At 38.2% G+C, this 18,882-nt stretch overlaps 1 protein-coding gene across 2 annotated transcripts in view; it reads right to left on the bottom strand.

The window, feature by feature from the left end:
• Nucleotides 1–18,541, bottom strand: part of LOC120514770 — a 50,962-nt gene extending 32,421 nt beyond the window's left edge. For both annotated transcript variants that reach the window (XM_039735314.1, XM_039735313.1), the window contains exon 1: nucleotides 18,404–18,541. The gene's annotated coding sequence lies outside the window, so the exon portion shown is untranslated. The remainder of the gene's footprint in view (nucleotides 1–18,403) is intronic.
• Between the last annotated feature and the right edge of the window lie 341 nt (nucleotides 18,542–18,882).

Raw genomic sequence — 18,882 nt, 5'->3', positions numbered from 1 at the left:
GAAGCACAACTTGAAATTGACCACCTTAAATACCTTTTCTCATGATTGGACACACCTGTGTATGACGTTCAAGGCTTAATGAGGTAATCCAACCAATTTGGTGTTGCAAGTAATCAGTATTGAGCAGTTACATGCATTCAAATCAGCATACATTTCATACAACTAAATACTGCTTCACTAAAAATCTTTGTTCGGAAAGCACCCCAGTACTCAGATGTTCCTAGGAAATGAAAGACATACCACCGTTATCTTTTTTGTTGAAAGTAGAGTAAATTATGTAAGCTGATAGGGGTTTCGAAACTTTTTCATATGACTGTAGGACAGAGCAAAAGGCTTAGGTCACGGAATAAAATTATTTTAAAAGCTAATCTCTGTGCTGTGTTTATTTGTTCATGAGAATGTTATACCACATTTAAATAAATTTAATAAACACTGACACAATAAAAGGGTAAAACAAATGTAACAAATCAGCCCAGATGAGCAGAAATGGGCCAATTACTACCATTCACTTTCCTAACTGTAAGGTGGCTAATAAAAGGATAGGCCAATGTCACCCCCTGAAGCGCCCCGTCATATGTTCCATTTTTGAGATAATCCGCTCTAAACGGTTTAGTAAATATATGCAATTTATGCAAAAAGACAGTTATAAGACATTTTCAGTAAGCAGGAAAAAAATGTATTATACAAAAAAGAAAGACATGAAGATGAAAAACAGGAACGAGCCCGCACCCCAGTCTCAATAACCCCTATTCTGTACGTGTGAATGAAAACATATACTGTAAAAAACACACCCCCAGCTCCTTCTGAAGTTCACTCACTACTCCAGAATTCAAGTTGACTGTTTATAACTGGTGAATGAATTGTAGGTACTGGGTGACCCAAAGAAGTTGAAGTCTTAAATGTAAATGATTCACAGTCAGTACTGTGGCATTATGAAAAAGGACTTCACAAGCTTACCCAAGTCCACTAGTTGTAATAGAATTCAGGATTCATGTTCTTGGAGACGATCACTGACCTTCACCTATCTAGGCAGGTCTTTTGAAGCTGCAGAATCTTTTTTCAATGGCCAATGCAGATTCTGATTAGTTAGTTTCTTCCTGTCTTTTTTTCCCCTCAATGGTTGTTTTTCTCCTGCTTTTGAAAAATGGTGCGATTTATACAGATTCTCTCTCTTTCTGAAATTTGGATGCCCCGAATTCAGAGGTGCTGCTGTCCATCACCTGACTACTCCTAACACAGGATGTACGGGCTATATTAGTGCCCGCACAAGCAGACCAGACAGACAGTGAAAAAACACATGACATTTTCTAAGTGGCATTGCTACAATGTGTTTGCCAAAAATGTATTGATATTCACAGAACTAGTTCACAAAACTTTTCTCAAGGCATCCACATATTTATTAAAATTTACCAACAGTACATTTGGTTCAAATTCATAAGCTAAGCTAACACTTTGACAGATATAGTTTTGTATTAACAAGGTTATTGTCAATGAGCTATAGTACACCAAAACACATTTTCAATATGTGGTATTCAAGAGTTCAAACTTTTTTTTTTTTAAGAAATTGAGCAAGCTGAAGACAGAAAATGCAGCATAAGACACAAAAAGCAGTCACTGATCATATTGTTTCCTCTGTATACTAGGGGGTTCGGCAGTGACTATCTCCATTTGTTGTTGATAATAATGTTCAGTTCTGACTGTTTATTGAATACCAAGTTATCTTTGTGCTTGATCATGCTTCCTCCTGTAACTAGTCTACTAGTTAAGCACAGGTTTACTAGTTGCTCTCCATTTTCATTCGTGACACCATGCCCTTCCCAACTCATAACCCTTTCGTAGTTAATCAATGTCACTTCCCACCATCATGTTTTACTCTCCTGTGATGAGTAGGAAATCATGTTGTGGTGTTCTCTTGATCGGAGCCTTTAGGGTTTCATAATTCATTTTTTTAATCTTCCTCAGCATCACTGAACATTGAATGATGGTTGTTTTAATGTATTTGGTGTTTAGGCATGCCCTAATTAGTCTTTAATTGATAGACTTACACTCAAACCATTTGCAAACTTTTAATACTTGATGATGGCCACTCATTCTGCATGATATTATAATCCTGAGAAATTATCAATCTTTCTAATCCAGTCCATCAGCATTCGCTATTTGGTACTGCTCCATCTCCTTAATGACTTACATGGTCTTTGGGACCTAACATATATTCATATTCCATGTTCCAATTTTGACGATTTTCTTTAGGTCCAAGGGATTCTAGTTCATGCCTATGGGCTTTCCAGAGAATCTTTTCACTTTATACAATCATACTGCCACATTCATGAGCCATCATCCCCAGGACATAGCAGGGTTTTGGTCTCCTACATTGATTTTTATAATGTTGTTAGTTCTTGGTTGTTTAGTAGTATAGTAGGAGAGGTGAGTGCCCACTACAAAAAGAACATGCTCTCGTAGTCAGAAACCCAATTGGTCACTAGAGATAGGAAGGTGTTTATTTAGCTCAATTAGCTAAGAAGGCTATTCTCCGACTTCTGAATGCAGCAGGCCAAATTTGCAAACAGCGTCTGTGAGTGAAGATTCACAACTGAGATGGGTACTGCCTAAGGGCATTTCTCGCCAGTGACAATTATAAAATATGATGAAAAATAAAATGTTTTTTTTTATTTTATTATACTTTATGAATCCCGAAGGAAATTACTTGGTTTTTCCCATACCCCTTGGGGTCAGAGCACAGGGTTAGCCATTGTACAGCACCCCTGGAGCAATTGAAGGTTAAGGGCCTTGCTCAAGGGCACAGCAAATTACGATCTCTTTTGGCAGTGACAGGGATTCGAACCGACAACCTTTGGGATACCAGCGCAGATCCTTAGCCTCAGAGCCACCAATCCACTCCATTCACATTTTCACAAATATACAGCAGTTTAGCTTTTAACTCAATCCTTGGTGCTTCTCAATGTTTATTAAGCAGCCTTTCTTCAGGTTATCATGAAATTCTAGCGTGATTCCCAATTTCTTACACCAAGTTCTTTTGATAAACCCATATACTGCTTAACAACAGGACCATCCTAGCACTTTTACATTTTCAAAGTTCTTAAGGATAGCATTTCTGAATCCCACTGTTCTGCAAGAAAGAAAAGACCATGCTGTACTTCACCTCCCTAAGCTGAAGTAGGCAAGGGCTACTTACCACGATTATGAAAGAAGGCCTTGTTTTAATTGGTCGGCATAATGTCTGTTTTCTAGGAAATGTGATTTTTTGTCATATGCTAACAGTTATAAATGTATTTTTCAACACCTGCTACAAAGAATATGGTCATCAACAACAGCACACCCATTCACAGCACAGTTGTCCACAGTGGGAAGTGTCTTAAAAAAGGGCAAAGGTAAAAAACCTTGATAGGGGTTACTTACAGGTATATGAAAGGACTGGTTCATGTCTGCTTTTAACAAGTTGACCAAACTATCAATGCAAGTCAAGTTATATTAGGAAAAAACTTAGACCTTTGACTTTTGCTGTTTTACTAATTGGTTGCATTCTCAGCCTGAATTGTGCGATTCTTATGTGGTACAAATTTGACAAATGGATGTCATTCAATATACTCTATAATGAATAAAGTATTAATTCAAATCAGAATTCTAACATTGTCTGAAAAGTGCTCCTGGTTGTATTTTCTATACTGCTAAGGACTTTCAATGACATGCATAGTTTTTCCTTTACTTTAAGTTGTTTTTACATGTAATTTCAATATTCAGGATTACAAAGTTACCATACTAGAGCATTTGCAAACTTTTAGTATTTAATGATGATGTTTAAACCTCCTACTTTTCACATACAGTACATACATACATATAGAACAACTGTGTAAAACAGCCAAAATTTATACTTACAGAGTTATGACAGATAACATTTCAAAATCCTCTGATTAAATCAGTGAAATATTTAGTTTATACAGCATCTATAACAGCATGCAACACTATACAGCATTTTAACATAAAGGGTTTAAGATTACAATACAATATACAATTTAACAAACGAAAAGTAAAATATAATGAATAAAGGCACCACTGGTAGACAACAAGATCTTGGTGTAATAAAATGTATTATAATTGCAAAAATGTACTCTGCATCATCCATCACTATAACAGCTGGGACTAAGACTTAATTATCTTTTTCTTTCCAAAACCTATAGTTTAGTTTTGCATGACTGCTACTTTGATCAAGGATGTGAGGTAATGGCATCATACTTGACAGATCCAAAACTAAACTAACCTATGATTTAATCAGAATTATGCCCTGGTGATGGGCAGAGTGACCAGACAGCCTAAATCTGCTAAACTTTGATTTTGCATTTACTCTAAGAGCTTTATTTTTTTCAATTGCATTAGCATTGGCTTGATTAGGAGACACTTTTACTTAAAGTGACTTACAGAGAAAGTTTAATGTCACTGTGCTCTGCACAAGAAATTATTTTATAAATCCATTCACATGTACAGGCCAGGCCGAAAGGGCTCTCAGCATTTAGAAGTGCTTAGCCAAGCATAGGACAAGATGGACGGAGACAGCTTGAGGAATGTGTAGTCAGCCTAAAGACAGATGTATGCTATCTTGTCCTCTGTTGGAAGTGAGCACGGGATCTTTTTTCCTTGTTTGGAAATGGACTATTTGCCTACGTGGGGGTCTGTACGTGAAGGAACCAGTATAAAAGGCTTGGACAGCAGCGAAACAATTCGAAGCCAACGGACGGACAGATGGGTGATATTGTCATCCGTCCTGAAAAGCCTTCCAGCCCAGCGACAAAAAAATGTCAGACTGTATAGATCAAGATCCCACCTTGGTATTGTCTTGCTATTATGGCTTCTCGTCTGTAATGCCGCGTAAATCGTCAGTAAAGAAAGCTAAGTTATTTTCTCTTATGTGATTTTTACCGCCGTATCACTATGGGAGGGATATTGCCTTTTAATATCATATCTCTATATTTTTCGGTTGCTTAAAACGGCGCAATTATAAAAGAACTTATTCCAATTACGGAGCTATATTGCACTCTATAAAGGAAACATTCATCCATCTTCCAACCCGCTGAATCCAAACACAGGGTCACAGGGGTCTGCTGGAGCCAATCCCAGCCAACACATGGCACAAGGCAGGAACCAATCCTGGGCAGGGTGCCAACCCACCGCAGGACACACACAAACACACCCACACACCAAGCACACACTAAGGCCAATTTAGAATCGCCAATCCACCTAACCGGCATGTCTTTGGACTGTGGGAGGAAACCGGAGCGCCCAGAGGAAACCCACGCAGACACGGGGAGAACATGCAAACTCCACGCAGGGAGGACCCAGGTCTCCTAACTGCGAGGCAGCAGCGCTACCATTGCGCCACCGTAATGCCACTAAAAAGGAAACAAGGTTGCATAACTTCAAAAGTACATGTGAAGAGCAATATAAAAAAATTCTAAGCATCGAAAAATCATCAATTAACAATTAACATTAAAGCAATAAAAGGTAGCCTAACAAAAATATAAATAAATGATGACAGATCCACAGAGCAAAAACATTTCTTTGCCATCTGACACATATTCACAGCACAGTAGTCTTCAAACACTTCTTAAACAGTTCAGATGGATATCAGGCAGAACTAGTACAGGATGGAATGAGAATCTCTCCCATGGCGCAGTCTTTATTACACCCATACAGTGTTCATTTTGCCTTTATCTTTCAGTCCCCAGAATGTTTTATGTTGGCATGTTCATTTTAATTTCATTTAATTGGACCTGTTCCATTTAATAAACTGACATTTGATTTATGTAGAATAATAATAGTAATTTAACACAGGTAGTGTGGTATATACCCAGGATTTCACATTTAAACATCAACGTTGTCAGTTCAACCTTTTCTTCTGTCTCACTCTATGATCTTAAGCAACTAACCCAACCTGTCTATGCTACTTCTAAAACATCCTATGAACTTTTGTACTAAAGTGTTTTGAGATAGCCTATAACATAAATGTTTTTGTAACGTAATTTTTTAAATGTACATAAATCAATAGATATACAATACAAAGTTAACTGACTCACTCACTCATCAACAAAAACACTATTTAGTTTAAAAGTTGAAATTTGGCAGAACTGTACATCTAGAGCAGTAGGTATCTGCTAAGAAAGGATATTTCAATATATACTCTATATCAATATTTAGGAGTAAAACTAAAAAAAACTAAAATAAAAAACTAAATATCCCAAACTTTTTATAGACGCCAGCATACACATGGATACACAAGTGACTAAGAGAAGGTATAAGGACAAAGACACAGGATGATATGTGGTGTGTTGAAGCTGAAATAAGATGTGGTTACACACTTGATGTGCACTTGAATCCAGCTGCCAAGGATGGAGAGATAAATACAGGAGGATATGGATTTCTCGCACCCCAGGACAGTAACCTACGACCAAAAGGTGCTAGCACAGATTAGGAGAGAGTGAGGATATCCACTACACACAGTGCCAAAAAACCCATTTGGTGACACAGGAAAATCCTAAGCACAAACATTAACACCATGGGTGACTTAGTCCCCTGCCCCTACTATTTGTTATACCCTTTAGTTGTTTGTCCCCACCTCTACCAGTCTTGAACTCACCATCAAAACACCAACATAAGGGCGAGATTTTTACAAAGGTACCAAAAATGCTAGCACCTACACTGACTGTACAAATAGCATCAGAAAAAAAAAAACTGTCTTCTTCCCTCGCTCCATGGTCTAGTTATGATGCTCGAATGGCTATTGTATTGCTTTCTGTGGTAGGTAGGGGTAAGCAGCTACACAGCCCCAAAAGCAGCAAGCTGCAATGCATTGTGTATTCTGATATCTTTCTCTCACAGCCAGCATTACATTTTTCAGCAATCTGTGCTATAGTAGCTCTTCAAGACTGGTTGGCCTTCACTCCTCGTGTATCAATGAGCCTTGGCCATCCATGGCCCTGTAGCCAGTTCACCAGTTGTCTTTCCTTGGACTGCTTTTGGTTGGTACTAACCACTGCATAATAGGAACACCCCACAAAACCAGCTGTTTTGGTGATGCTCTGACCCAGTCGTCTAGCCATTACAATTTGGCCCTTGTCATAGTTGATCAGATCCTCATGCTTGTTCATTTTTTCTGCTTCCAACAAATCTCCTTCCAAGAACTTACTGTTCACTTGCTGCCAAATATTTTCCACCTCTTGACATGTGCAACTGTGATAAAATAATCAAATGTTATTTATTTCACCTGTCAGTGGTTTTAATATTGTGGCTAATTGGTGTATTATTCTCTTCATAACACAGAAAAATACTGTATGTTTATTAACATTTTGCAGAAAGGTTCATTTAACCATCTATATATATAATTCACAAAGGCAAGACACCCATGGAAAGCGATTCACTAAGCCGCCGACAAGTAAGACACCTATGGCGCACGCAGGGAAGAGCCACCCCCACCAACTCCAAGACCATTTGATACGACGACAACTCGCAGAGCCACGCCCACCAACTCGGACGCGACGACACAGAAAGAACGGCGTCATTTATATTCGTCTGTCGTAGAGGCCTCGTGTACCTCCGAGCCACCTTGACTGTTCATAGAGGCATATTTCTCGCGGAGGTGAGTCACCATATGCAGCATGTAAAACGGTTTGCGAGGGGTATCCCATGGGATCCTTAAAACAATCCTTTACAACTGAGGTTAAAACACAATGAAGTAAGCAGTCTTTAAAAACCGAGTTTTCAGATACGACGCACGACCGCGTGCACCATAGCAAACTGTTTTACACGCTACATACAGCAATTCGCATCCGCGACAAACATGCGTCTTCTTAGATGCTCCTGCACTTTGTACACACCCACCTCGCTACTACCGTGGTCGGGTGTCTTGGTTAATTATATATAGAAAGGCAGCCAAAACCGCACAGAGCAATGAAAAGTCTACGTGAGTCACAGGTGCATCTGGACTGTGCAAAGAAGACAATGACTCGCGTGACGAGTTGGAGGTGGGCACATGAGCAGGCAGTGCATACTGGACGAGAAATCAGCAGACTAGCATGACGGAGGGAGTGGAGTGGACGTCCTTCTCCTCTCCTCCCGTTCCACCCACCACACCTGAGCGCCGCACGGACAATTGTGTTGGTTTGTTCCGTGCATTGTTACAATGTTGCTTTCTTTTAGATCTTTCTAAATAAATTATAAGAATAGGAAAAAAAGATTAAATTGATAAAAATTAAATATTCTTTCCTTTCTGAGCCAGCATCTAGTAGATTGTAAATGATTCATGTACAAGATAATCACCATTCTCTACCCTCTCAAATCTACACAGTATTTAAAGTTTTTTGCATCATATGAACAATTATGCTTCAAATTTAACAACCTATTAACACAATTTTTTCACTGCTTTCAAATTAGACACTTTAATATAAAGGAACCTGCCCGATTTTCCTCATCTCACACCCAGTTCTATTCCAAAAGAAATAGATAGATAGATACTTTATTAATCCCAAGGGGAAATATTGATCAGTCTTGAAGACTGACACAGCATCTCAACAATACATAAAAAAATGAACGTCCCTTCCTTTCTAAGATCCCAAGGTGTAGTGGGAAAGGATATTTCAACATCTCAGAAAAGAAGTGGAAGACAACTGTGCACACTACCACACTACTGACATGTAGACTTATTTTGCTCAAATGGAAGAATCCCAGACCTGTGGTGACCTGTTATAAGTCAGGGGGTAACTGAGGTCCTATACTATTTGAAGTTTGAAAAAATTTAATTTTCACTTAAAGGATCACATAATTTTGAGTACTCCATTTTTTTTTTATTTAATACTGTATATTATAAATATTCTTATTATAATTATAACCCAGCCACAGGGGATGCACAAACCAGTGTGTTTCTTTGTGCCGGTCTCAAGCCCGGATAAAAAGGGAGGGTGACGTCAGGAAGGGCATCCGGTGTAAAATTTTGCCAAATCAATATGCAGACAACGATACAAATTTACATATGATGGGGAAGTTTAGAGAAGGCCAGAAGGAGTTGCATTGAGTCTTTGTGGACCTGGAGAAAGCATATGACAGGGTGCCTCGAGAGGAGCTATGGCATTGTATGAGGAAGTTCGGAGTGGCAGAGAAGTACGTAAGAGTTGTACAGGATATATACGAGGGAAGTGTGACAGTGGTGAGGTCTGCGGTAGGAGCGACGGATGCATTCAACATGGAGGTGGGATTACATCAGGGATCAGCTCTGAGCCCTTATTTGCAATGGTGATGGACAGGTTGACAGGCAAGATTAGACAGGAATCCCCGTGGACTAAGATGTTTGCTGAAGACATTGTGATGTGTAGCAATAGTTGGGAGCAGGTTGAAAAGACCCTGGAGAGGTGGAGATATAGTCAAGAGAGGAGAGGAATGAAGGTCAGTAGGAACAAGACAGAATACATGTGTGTAAATGAGAGGGAGGTCAGTGGAATGGCGAGGATGCAGGGAGTACAATTGGCGAAGGTGTAGGAGATTAAATACTTGGGATCAACAGTACAGAGGAATGGGGATTGTGGAAGAGAGGTGAAGAAGAGACTGCAGGAAGGGTGGAATGGGAGAAGAAGAGTGTCAGGAGTAATTTGTGACAAATGGATATCAGCAAGAGTGAAAGGGAAGGTCTAGAGGACGGTAGTGAGACCAGCTATGTTATATGGGTTGGAGACGGTGGCACTGACCAACATGCTGGAGGCAGAGCTGGAGGTGGCAGAGTTAAAGATGATAAGATTTGCAATGGTTGTGACAAGAATGGATAGGATGAGAAATGAGGACATTAGAGGGTCAGCTCAAGTTGGACGGTTGGGAGACAAAGTCAAAGAGGTGAGATTGCGTTGGTTTCGACATGTGCAGTGGAGAGCTGCTAGGTATTTTGGGAGAAGGATGCTAAGGATAGAGCTGCCAGGGAAGAGGTAAATAGGAAGGCCTAAGCGAAGGTTTATGGATGTGATGAGAGAGGACATGCAGCTGATGGGTGTAACAGAACAAGATGCAGAGAACAGAAAGATATGGAAGAAGATGATCCGCTGTGGCAACCCCAAATGGGAGCAGTCGAAAGAAGAAGAAGATTATAAATATTATTATACATCCAAAATTCAAGTTTTGTCTAGTCAAAACGTAAATGTATATATTTATTCTAGGAATAAAATAACAGCAGCATGACATACTAAAGGCTAAAATGACATACCCATGTAAATTTCTCCTTTAAAAATGAAGATCCACTTCAAGAAACTTGTTCAGATTTTTTTGAAGTACTGCTTTGTTAGTTCTAAACTCTGTGACAATATGTGTAATTAACTATAAAGTATAACTTTTGTTTTTCTCTACATTTATCTATGTTTAAAGGAAAGCAACAGTTTTCATTAATAGTAAATTGTTTGCCTTGTTAGCCCTTCAAACAACTGAAGATTTTGTGTTAAATCTGTGCAGGATTTAATTTATGAAACTCTTTTACCAGTAAAATAAATTTGATCTCTAAAGACATTCAGCTATTTTATACTACTGTATAGGCTGGAATATGTTAATGGTCAAATATTTCCTCTTTATATTTATAATTTATTAAAGAACAATTGATAAAATGTTGTTTTCATTTTAAAAATACAGTTTTTCTTTTGTGGTGACAAACAGAAAAAACATTATTCTTGAAGGATTAATATTTACAGCCAACTAAACTAAACTACAGATCTTAAATATTATTTGTCTTTGTCCTAATACAGAAAAATGAAAAATCAATAAGTCCCACTGAAAAATATTTTATTTGTACCTCCTGACAAAATAACTTACATAAGAAAAATCTTAGCATATTATCAAAGTAAATTTGATTTAACTAGTACAATGATATTGCAACGTTCCGTTTGTTCCCACAAGATTAAAAACTTATCACATAGTGGTGCTGGCACATGAACCACTAAAATAACCAAACAGAAGGTGAATGACAATTAGATAAGCCTTTACAAGGCTTGTTGATCATGTGGCAAAAGTACCATTGTTAACAATCTATTCAATATCACATCTTTATAGAGATTCACGGATGGTGGGAAATCCCTTAGAATAGTGTAGTTTGCATAAACACACAAATGTAACAGTAACGTATAATCCATTTTTTTAAGAAAATAACTCCTTAATTTGTATAGTCAAATGACCTTTGATGTCCAAAGTAACCAGAAATTAACTAATAATAATAATAGCAATACTACATTTTATTTATATAGCGCATTTTTATATATAAGCAAAAAGACTGAACAGTAAATTGTAATAATTTTACACTGCTTTTTAGGACAAGCACTCAGTGACAGTACCTGAAGGTATTCTGTTTAGCTGCGCAATAATAAATGTATGTATGCTGTAGTTTTCCTCGTCTTAACCCTGGAATAAAAAAGACATGTTCCACATTGTCTATTACTCTGCTGTGTGATTGCTTTGAGACTTAAGTAGGTAATGATCATAAGTTCCTATTTTAGGCTCTGCTCTAAATATAGCAATGTCTACATGTACATCTTAACTACTCTGGAAATGTGGTTTAGGAAGATGTTCACCATGATAGACCCAATAATGTATATTTACAACTATTGATTACAGTCTAAAATCATTTCAAGTTTTTTTTGAATATTTTAGAATGATAATTAAGAACGTTCAATGTTCAGTGGTTTTGGCATTGCTAACACAAACTACAAACACTCACAATTATGGTTTTGGGGTTATTGAGGCAAACAATAACAGGAGCCACTAAATTTATGAACTGATTCTGAAATGGGCATTTCTAAAATTTAGAACTGAGGAGACAAATACCTGTATGACATCTGTGTCACTTCAATAAGTTAATCTCTACTGTAAAATACTCTTTTCACAGCCAACATTGCAAAACATCACAATAACTGACAAATATTAAAAGAATAATTATGACTCCAATATGACTCGGAGTCCTGCCATGTGCAAAAGTTTGCTGATGACACGGCTATTATGGGCTGCATCAGGACTGGGCAGGAGGAGGAGTGAGTACAGGAAGCTAATCAAAGACTTTGTTAAATGGTGTGACTCAAACCACTTACATCTTAACACCAGCAAAACCAAGGAGCTGGTGGTGGATTTTAGGAGGCCCAGGGCCCTCATGGACCCTGTGATCATCAGAGGTGACTGTGTGCAGAGGGTGCAGACCTATAAATATCTGGGAGTGCAGCTGGATGACAAATTGGACTGGACTGCCAATACTGATGCTCTATGTAAGAAAGGTCAGAGCCGACTATACTTTCTGAGAAGGTTGGCATCCTTCAACATCTGCAATAAGATGCTGCAGATGTTCTACCAGACGGTTGTGGCGAGTGCCCTCTTCTACGCGGTGGTGTGCTGGGGTGGCAGCATAAAGATGAAAGACGCCTCACGCCTAGACAAACTTGTTAAGAAGGCAGGCTCTATTGTAGGAGTAAAGTTGGACAGTTTAATATCTGTGGCAGAGCGACGGGCATTAAGCAAACTCCTGTCAATCATGAATAATCCACTGCATCCACTGAACAGTGTCATTTCCAAGCAGAGGAGTAGCTTCAGTGACAGACTTTTGTCACTGTCTTGCTCCACTGACAGACTGAGGAGATCGTTCCTCCCCCACACTATGTGACTCTTCAATTCCACCCGGGGGAGTAAATGCTAACATTACTCAAAGTTATTGTCTGCTTTTTTATTTATTTTTTTTTCATTTTTCATTTTTATCACTATTTAATTTAATATTTATTTATTTATTTATTATGTATCAGTATACTGCTGCTGGATTATGTGAATTTCCCCTTGGGATTAATAAAGTATCTATCTATCTATCTATCTATCCTACTTAAGACTGAAGAGTTATAGGAACTGATTAAAAGGTCCAGTGACTCAGCAAGTGAGTTCCAGTTGTGGCTTTGACATGGCAAGAAGACACAACATCACTAACACAAACTCTGAAACTTAGTACTCTGTTATATACAGTAACTGCATCTCTCATTGCCTTGTGGGTAAAGACTTAAATTGGGCAAAGGATAAGTGAAGGTACTCCAAACACAAAACCCACGAGCTGTCTCATAAGTGCTGCATTTTGGGCAAAGACATGAATCCATTGTTTAAAAATGTGGTTGATGGCAGCAATGACATATGGCTGTAAAGCCCTAAACAAGAGTTTTATTATGGGTGTTTTGAGTATGACTAAAAGTGACCCAATCTATTCTAGGGACTACTCTGAAGACAACGAGCATACTCCTTGCCCAATCCTCATGGAAAATGGACAAAGGATGCCATTGCAATGATGGAGATAGCAAAACAGGGAAGGCTTTAAGTGAAGCACAGAAGGAGTAGCAGCACTGAATGTTGGAAACAAGTCAAAAATTAGTGAAAATGAAGGATGAAGAAAAGCTAACATATTATGTTTACAAGAGATTAAATGGAAACATAGCAAAGTAATTGAATTACGTAAGGGATATAAATTGTTCTACCATGACTGACATACTAAAAGAAATGGAACTGGAATATGTTTTATGAAGAACCGAAGGAGGGAACTGTGGAAATTAACAGAAAGAATGCCAAAGGTGGACATGGGATAAGAGATGGATAAATGAGGAATGTAGAAATATCCTAGAGTGCAAGAAGACAGGAGTTATGTATTTTAAATAGAGAAGAAAAACACGTGGTAATCTAGTAGTGGAAGAAAGAGAACACAAATAACAATGTATTATGACTATATTATTATGAAAAGAAAGTCAAAACTAGAGCCAAGAAATTGTAAAACACCACCTTTCTTAGGAGTAGTAATATAATATTGAGTATTAGTGGCAAATCTAAAAGTGGTGAAAGCTAAGAAAGGGAGCAGAAGAAGAAGAAAGTGATCGGGAAAGATCAGATAGTATAAATTAAAAAAAGCACAGATTCAGAAGAGAAAAAAGACTGGCTGAAATAGATAAACTGACCAAAGAGAAGTTGAAGAATTGTTCTAAAAGACTGATTAAATGATCAGGGATGTGGAAGGAGCTAAATACAGAAGAGTGTAGGATAAGAAAATGTAAGGAAAAGAAACTTGGTGTAAATGGAAAGAAAAAGCTATAAAAGAAAAGAAGAGGAATTTGAATAAATGGAAGAAAACTGGGAAAATAGAAGACAAAGAAGAATATAGACAGACAAGGAAATGCAAAAAGCTATAGATGCATGGTAATAGGAATTAAATGCTGATGAGAGAATGAAAATAATCTACAAAACTGCAGCAGACAGAGATCAGGAGACAACAGAAGCAATATGAAAACTTCCAAAGATCAAAATTGAGGACATGGGATAAGAAGGAGAGATAAATCAGAAATATTGAAACATTCTAGAGTTTGCAAGAAATCAGAAGTTGAGTATACAAGAACAGAGAAGTAAAAGTAAAACAAAGATGGACAGAATGTTTTAAACAATTTATGAAAGAAGAAAATCCCAGAAATCTAATAAAAAAGACGGAATGCAGAGAATATCTTGTAGAACAGAGTCAAAACAAACGGTCACACAAAGTATTAAGAAAGCAGCTGGGAAAAATGAAGTATCAGTGATGAAGGGAAGATATTGAATGTAATCTTGAAAACTGAAAAGATGCCCATAGAATGGGTAATGGAGCAATTTAATACCAATATATAAGGAAAAAGGAGGCCATTGTAACTCCAGCAGTCTAGTGCATTAAGCAACCATCTTATACACCAGAGTGTATTTGAAAAGAGACTAACTGAAATACTACAAAAAAAATCAGTTTTGGTCACTGATCAGGAAGAGGAACCATGGATGAAATCGTTACATTACATACTCAAATGGAAAAATACAGAGAAGGGCTGAAAGATCTAGACTACCAAGAGAAAAGTTCTAGTCGAGCTTGAGAAGGAAAGAGGGACATGAAGAGTACATAAGGCTGACCAAAAAGATGTATGCTGAAGTGAGGATGGCACTCGTGCCTGACACAGAAATAAGAGAAGAGTTTGACATGAGAATGGGATTACATCTGGGTTGACATTGAGCCCACTATTATTGGTACTGATATTGGATGAGATAAGTAAGGAAGTGAAGAAATTGCCTTTGGGGTCAATACTTTAACACTAGAATTACCAGAGCCTACGAAAAAACTCGTAATTCCGTCCCACCTTAAACTGCTTCTTAAATCCCTTCACACCTCTCCGCCAGCGCCCTTTGTCTTCTAAATGTGCTGATAAAGAGAAGCCGGCTATTCCATCCCCCCACCAATTTAGAACGTGCACGAACTTCTCTCAGCTCATGCCTTGATTGAGTATCTGGGAGTGAAGTGGAGTTTTAGAGTGAAATAATAGATCGTTGTTTGGAACACACGCATTTCATGTCTGTTCCGTTTCTACAGTAATCTGTGTCAACACATTGTTAAAACAGAAACTTTTTTTATATTCTAGTAGTAGATGACAAAATGTAGGCATAAACTATATAATGTATGAAGCCTGAAGTCCAAATAGCAAAGAAACATTTTCACAAGAATAACACAATTGCACTTTTATTCAAACATATAACTGCAGAAAGAAAAAGCCGCCTTAACATGCGACATTGACACCAGTTTACTATAACTGACTCTGTGGTTCAATAGATACAGTCCCCGCTTGGGAATCAAGGGGTCACGGATTCGATCCTGCGCCCCTCCCTTTTGAGAAGTAAACTGTTCTTAGTCTTACTGTTTTAGAATAAAAACATACATTTGATTTCAGTCTGTAACAGCCGGTGCAATTTATGATCTTTGTAAAGGTTAGCTTTTTTTTTATTATTCACTTTTCACTCTCTCAGTCGCGTTCAGAATCAATCCATACAACCCCATCTGACACGGCTGTTTTCACTAAAGACGCGCTATAGCTCTGCAGTGTACCACGATGCATACTAACGCCCGGTTCTGACACACAAACGCTGGCTAAGCTGCCTTCTTCGTATCTCACCGTCACTTGCTTTTCGTTTTATTGAGTGTTCCTGCCAGTCCCCGCATGTTGCTGTATGCTTTTTCTTTTGCACCCCATGACATGCAGAAGAAAGAATGGTAAAGACCAACTTCGACGCTATATGCAATCATCAGACACTCCCCATCTGCCCGTGTCGTTCAAACACAGGAACATATATTGGTGTAAAAGTATAACAAAAGTGCACTTTTATTCAAGTGCACTTTTTCCATCGCCTTTTCCTGTAAGAAGCAGTGTACACACCTCTCTATGCTGTGGTTTCTATTACACACCTGAAAGAAAGACAATATATGTGAAAATATAATCGCACTAATGCAATATTATTTGAAACGACAAAGGGCGCTGGCGGAGAGGTGTGAAGGGATTTAAGAAGCAGTTTAAGGTGGGACGGAATTACGAGTTTTTTCGTAGGCTCTGGTAATTCTAGTGTTAAGCAGATCACCTTGAGATATGTAAAAATACAGGGGGGAAACTGAAAATGTAACTAGAAAAGTGGTGTGAAATGCTCTAGAGTGACAAGGGATAAAGAGAAGTAGATCACAAAACTCAATATAAAGTATGTCCTGCAACTGTAGTGCAAGGATAAAAAATGGAAAATGTATGCTGGGAGCAGTTGAGTCAGTAGAGATGGAGTCATTTCGATACAGTATTTAGAATTAATAATTTAAAAGGGGGCTCTAGAGTCAGAAACTGGAAATGGAAAAACTGCAGAAAGAATACTCTGTAACAAAAATGACAGTGGCTAAGACAAAGGAAAATATTCAAGAAGGCTGTGACAACAGCAAGGTTGTATAGTTCAGCTACCTGAAGAATAACAAACAGTGCAATGGAGACTGCAAGAATGGAAGTTCAACAGATGGCAATGTTACCGAGAACATAAAGGGTGAACAAAACAGTTCAAGTAAAAAATAGGTAAATTAGGCAAAGACTAAATGTGAAAAATAGTAGAAGATTATGGAGTAAAGACTCCAGTGGTTTGGTCATTTATAGAGATAAGGGGTGTATTAGAGAAGGAGGTTCCTGGAGAAAGGAGGAGAAGGAGACCAAAAACTAGAAGGAAGGATGTGGCACTGCCAGATATGCAGGAGACTAGGTGTAATAAGGAGATGGTTGGAAATAGAAGGCCATGGGAAAAGAGAGACTGTGGTGAACCCAGAAAAAGGAAAAGACAGAGAAAAGGAAGAAAAGAAAAAAAAAGAATCTGTTGTAAATTGCCAATGGACTAAAGAAGTTATTGTAAAAAGATCATTTTAAAACACAGGGTATCAACAGCAACAAAGCATAAATAGCATTAGGAAAAATATGACTACTCCTAAATATTTTTATCATCATTGTACTGGATTTTGAATTACTTGCTCACTTTCTAACTCCATCTGCCCAATTATTAAATGTTGCTACATTTAATCGATACTTGTCCATGATTAAACAAGTAAGATCTTGCAATCATTTCCAGATATAAAGATAAAGACTGCACAACCTGAGAGATCAGATCATAATATAGTAGGATGAACTGATACATTACCTGGAAAAACATTTTACAAACCACATATATAACAGATATGGCCATCCTTAAGCTGCCAAGAATGAATCGGAATCCTAATCATGAATATGCAGGAATTAATACCCTATTTTCATTCACATTCTTCAAACTTTCAAACCAGCATGATGTAAAATCTGGGTTTATCTATCCTAAAACATATTTAGGTTTTAAACACAAATATATGTAATGTGCAACACAAATATCTCTGCTTGCTATGCTGTCCTTCTCTCTATGCATTTTAACCAGAGCAATGTTTTGCCTTAACGTTACAAAAAATTTCAAAGGGTTGTGTGTATGAAAGTACTTTTAAAATGTGCATTGGACAATAATTTTTTATGCAGATACAATAAAATCATGCAATATGCGTTAGTAATTAAGTTTTAATCTTTAACTATAAAATCTACTTTAGATTATAGTAAACTGTATTCATACATCTAAAAACAAGATATTTAAATTAATGCTTGGTATCATGCCTGGAGGCATCAAGTTTCTAACAACTTTTATCCAAACTGCTTTATGCCACATAAAACACTGTATATTCCTAGTTGCTGTACGACTTTTCTCTCTTTGTATCCTTCTGTGCAGTTCTGAATGAAGTGCTACCTTACGAAGGTGTGCATCAAATCACTTCCAGAAAGACATGACAATCAACCGGGCACTCTACAGTAACAGTCTCCGTCCTCGTCTTAATTTTACACTTACTGAAAACAAGCGGCGGCACTGAGAGACGCGAGCCCACCTGCGAGGTCTTCTGACCACCGGCTCGTGAAAAACACAAATCGACAAGGCACAATTCCGTCAATCGAAGCATAGGCTACAGCTTACCAGTAAATAGTCAGGAATAACAGTTACCCACCTGAGAAGGCGCATGCTTTCAAAATTTTGTCTTGCGTCTCTGCCTGCTTTAGTCAAAGCACTTTCCTCTACTGCACGTCCACTTCTTCCTCTCAAATGATCAGCTACAGAGTATGGTTCGTTTTGACAGCACGGTGTGTTACGCCTCTCTTCTGTCATTCGTCAGGTTATGAGCAGCGCCTGTATTTTACAGGATAATCTACTTGTCAATCACTTCCCAAGGCGTGTATGTTTCCTCCTTTGCTTACACGGCACAGGCTGTAGCTGTTTGTGAGGGCCGGACTAAAAGGAGGGTCGGAAGTCGCTCATTCTAATTTAAGCCTCCAGCCATCATGCACATAGACATAGACTTACTAGACACCGCATGGCCAGCAGCATCGTACGTCAACGTCGCCGCCATATTGCGAGTGGCACTGCTGTGGAGTGAAGTAATGGATAAAGATGCCTCACGCATGTGCTGCTTGGGATTTTAGAAACCGC

The sequence above is a fragment of the Polypterus senegalus genome, chromosome 14, assembly GCF_016835505.1.
Source record: "Polypterus senegalus isolate Bchr_013 chromosome 14, ASM1683550v1, whole genome shotgun sequence".
NCBI classification, from domain to species: Eukaryota; Metazoa; Chordata; class Cladistia; order Polypteriformes; family Polypteridae; genus Polypterus; species Polypterus senegalus.
This window is presented reverse-complemented; position numbering and strand designations above follow the sequence as displayed.